The sequence below is a fragment of the Cherax quadricarinatus genome, unplaced genomic scaffold (assembly GCF_038502225.1).
Source record: "Cherax quadricarinatus isolate ZL_2023a unplaced genomic scaffold, ASM3850222v1 Contig230, whole genome shotgun sequence".
Lineage (NCBI taxonomy): Eukaryota > Metazoa > Arthropoda > Malacostraca > Decapoda > Parastacidae > Cherax > Cherax quadricarinatus.
Window position 1 is genome coordinate 209,483 of NW_027195256.1, and position 4,645 is coordinate 214,127.

Genomic DNA, 4,645 nt, shown 5'->3' on the forward strand with positions numbered 1-4,645 from the left:
CGGGATCGATGGTTTACCAAGCGAATTTTATGTACAGCACTGGGGTCTGCTTAGGGGTTTCCTAGTAAGGTTAATGAATGCCATGAAAGACGGAGGTAAGATGGGAGAATCTCAGGCAACGGCGGTGGTGGTGTTGGTCCCAAAGGGTAAACAGCAGAGTACCCTTCGGGATTACCGAGCCATTTCGTTGCTTTGTGCTGATTATAAATTATTTGCGAAAATTCTTGGGAATCGGCTTAAATGTGTTGTGGGGAGGGTCGTGTTTGAGTCTCAGTTTGGGTTACCTGGTAGGTCAATGGGCGAGGGCCACGGGATTATCAAGGGGTTCCTGGAGGACATGGAAAGGGGAAGAGGGGCGTTGGTGGCGTTGGATTGGCAAGGGGCTTATGATAGGGTGGAAAGAAAGGCTTTGAGGGATATTCTCTTACGAGGTCAGGGGTTTGGCGAAGAAATAGTGGGGTGGGTGGATACGTTGTACTCAAACGCGAAGGTAAGGGTGCAAATCAATGGATGTGTGGGGGGGGGATTCAACATGGAGCGGGGTCTTCGGCAGGGATGTCCTTTATCACAAATATTGTTTGCATGTGTTCAGGATCCCTTTTATAGGATGGTGGAGGATCGTCTAAGGACGGGGGGGAGGGATGGTGAGCTGAAGCCGTGGCCTGGTTTGGTGGGCTATGTTGATGATACCACTATTTTGGTAAGTGAGGAGACACGGTTAGGACTTTTGGGGGAAGTTGTACACACTTTTGGGAGAGCTACTGGGATGAAGGTAAATCTGGAAAAGTCAATGATCATGGGGCTGGGAGAGTGGACAGAGAGATTAGATTGGGGATGTGATGTTGTGCAGCGGAGGACCGGGAGTCTGAAAATCTGCGGTGTCATGTATGAGGCTGACCTGAGTGCTGCAAGGGTTAGCAATTCGAATAGGATGGTGGAACAGGTGCAGCGACGTTTGGGAATGCTGCGACCTCACCATTTAACCCTTAGGCAACGTGCAATCGTCATCAATGTATTACTATATAGTAAAGTCTGGTTTGTTTTGGCTGTGATGCCGTTAACAGGAACGGCGATCACGAGTATGGTGTTCAAATTTTTGTGGGGTTCAGGGTGCAACTGGTTGCGAAGGGAGGTAGTGACATTTCCGGTATGTAGGGGAGGGTTGGGTTTGTTGGACTTGAGAAAGCGCGTGAAATGTGTGCTCATTAAGAGGGAAGTGATGCGTGCAGGTGGATGGAGGGAGGGTCAGCTAGATAAGGTACATGCTCACATGAGGAAATGGTATGGAGGGGCGGAAATGAAGGAATGTGAAACGGTGTTACGTGCCTTAATGTTAGCCAGGGAACCGGGAAAAGTAAAGGTGGGAACTTTGTGTAAATCGTTAGGGGGATATGTAGTGGCGCCAGTTGAAGGGATCTACCCCATGTATGTAATATGGCGAAGATTTAGTAAATTAAGGATACGACCTAGGGCGCGTGAGGTTATGTACCGTTTCCTGCATGGGATTTTGCCAACGGGAGCGATGCTCCGAGATAGGAAGGTTATTGAGGGTGGGGGGTGTGGCAGATGCAGTGGGGAAGAGACTGCGTATCATGTCGTCTATTTTTGTGAAGGTTTGGAGTGCATCAGGGTATGGATGAGTAAGGTAGTGGTGAGGGTGGGGGGTCAAGGTGTGTCGGTATTGCGAGCGTTGAGTCTTGATATGAGTGGTGTGGATGAGAGTGTGGTAAGAGGTTTAGCATATGTCATCGTGGACTACATATATGTTTTATGGGGTATGAGGGGGAAGGTGGGTGGGGATGTGATGAGAAGGACTTTGGCGGCGACGTTTTATCGAACTTTGTGTCGCAATAGAGACATTTTTGGGAAAAGGTGGGAAGAGTATTTTTCTGAGGGTTATAGAGGACTAACAATAGGGAATTTATTGGCGTTATAAGGGGCTTTAACTGCCGGGGTGAGTAGGTTGGTAAAAGGGGGGGGGTTCAGGGGATTTCAACGGGCTCACCTCCTTGGGAATGCAGTGATATGGTTGGGTGTGATTGGAGGTACTAGTGTGTGACCAGATGAGAGGTTGTGCAAGATAAGTTTTGCTTAGTTCCCTTGATGGGGAAGGTGTAAGGAGCAGATTAAATATATAACATGTATTAATGTATAACCTATAAATTATATAACATGTATATTTCTTTGGTAGCGTATTATGTTCCACTTGCACTGGTATTGCAATTGAATTTGAATTTTCTTGAGAGGGTTTTCCTTTCACTATTTCCTTGAAGCACTGAGTTATTTTTGCCTTTTTTGTAACGTGGTCCAGCATCAGTTTTGACGTAATTACCTATTATTATTATTCTTATTTAAGGTATTGTAATTTTGGTAGTCCTGTACCATTCATGGTTGTAAATAATGTTTCCTCAAGTGACATGTGTCATAATAATCTAAATTGAGGATAATTAATGTCATGATTATTCAGGTTGGTGATAGGGTTAGTTTTCAATTAGGTTAGGTTAGGTAAGGTTCGTCAGGAAACAGGACAAATGTTTTAGTTTTCAATGCCTTCCGCTGGCTTACCGGTCCACCCCTTTAAAAATTATGGTCATTTATAACCAGTCTTAGTTTTCAATGTGCGTGTGTGAGTGGGGGGGGAGGGATGATGGGTCACCTGTGTTGCAGCACAGGTTTCTTAATAAGGCATATTGTAGGTCTGGTGTAATTTGTTGCGAGTTGTATTACGGGTGATTGTCATTAAGCTTGGTGCATTATTGTGTTGAGGTTGTAATTTTAGGAGTTTTATTTATAGCCATTTTGTGGCCTTTGTTATTATACCTTTATTCCTTCTTAAATTGTGATATGTTTTAAAAACTTGTATATAGTAGACTGTCAGATGTTGCCTGGATTGTTTTGTGTTTATATATTGTTTTATTGATGTTGTCCTTGTTCATTTTTGTTTTTAATTTTAAGTGAACAAGGGAATGTGGACTGTATTCATTGGTGGGGAGAGGGGACTAAGTAATAATGGGTAGGTACCATTATATCTATGAACCCTTGTGTACTTGTGAAACAATGTACGTACGGCAGTCTGTAGGTTGTGTTAAGTTTATTTTAAGGGCCTTATGTATGTGCTTATTCAGTAGATTGTGTAGTGAATGTTATTGCTCATCATCAGTGTCAGTGTTACATATTAATATATGTACCTATAAATATTTGTACATGAAGTTTTAAATAAAAAAAAAAAAAAAAAAATACCTGTTTTTCAGTCAGTATTTCTTTGCAACATTATCAATGTAAAGGTTGAGACATCATAGTTGGGAGGTAAATGATAGTGAAATTAAATTAGGTAACATCCATCGATTGTAGTAGGTTGTTAGGTTGTAAATAGTGGGGTGGTTGGATAACCACGGGGGGGGGGGTAATATGTCTGTGTGTAATATGTTCAGTGCATGGTCTGTAGTGGTCGATTACATTCTGAATGTGGGAAGAAAATGGATGTCTCTGAGGGTACAGATTATGTAACATTTCGAGGAATGTGTAGATAAGTGTTGTTCATATTGTGTAATTCTGTTGGGTATCTCCAACAGGTTTGGTTTAAGTGATTGGATGAGGGAACAGACGGGGGGGGGGGTTGTACCCACACGGAGTTGTAAGTGTGGTGTGTAATGTTAGCTGTAGGTAGGATTGTGTTAATGTTATAGCCCTACATGAGTTTTATATATTATATTTTTTGTAATATGTTTTAAATAAAATATTAAAAAAAAACCTTATTAACTAACGCCAAACTACATAAGCACCTGCCAATTCCTGTCAAAACTCATTGATTCAACAAATTAGTATACTGGTTAATGGAAGAACCTCCCATACTATGCCAGCATCAGAAACAAGACTGATGATAAACCTTGGTAACTCATACCAACAACAGAGACTAGAGCAATCATTTTTTTTTTATATTTTATTGAAAAACGCAATACATAGTTATACATGTAGACAATGTAAGCAATGAAACGTATCCATTATATATAACAAAAGAAAACTCCACATTCTCTACCGTAGCACTAAACTTATACATAAGAACTAAACTAAAGACAGCCCACAGCTTCATATACAGGTGGGTTTAGTACATCCAAAATTGCAGCCATAAACACAATATGCAATATAACCCAAAGAATGTCACAGGTATTGACATTTTACATAAAACTGTACGTACGAAGACATTCTCAATTATCCAAAAATTCTTTACACACTTATTATTGTTGTATATTAAACTTCATATCAAATACATAATACGTAACACCTCAATAATTAAGAAACAAATAAAGGTTAGAAAATAACAATCTCCACACCTCACCACAGAAAAACTAAACACAGTACAATATAACAAATGATTCGTCCCACCTCACTTCCATACACTACATTCATCCCAACTCACTTCCATACACTACATTCGTCCCACCTCACTTCCATACACTACATTCATCCCACCTCACTTCCATACACTACATTCGTCCCACCTCACTTCCATACACTACATTCATCCCACCTCACTTCCATACACTACATTCATCCCACCTCACTTCCATACACTACATTCATCCCACCTCACTTCCATACACTACATTCATCCCACCTCACTTCCATACACTACATTCATCCCACC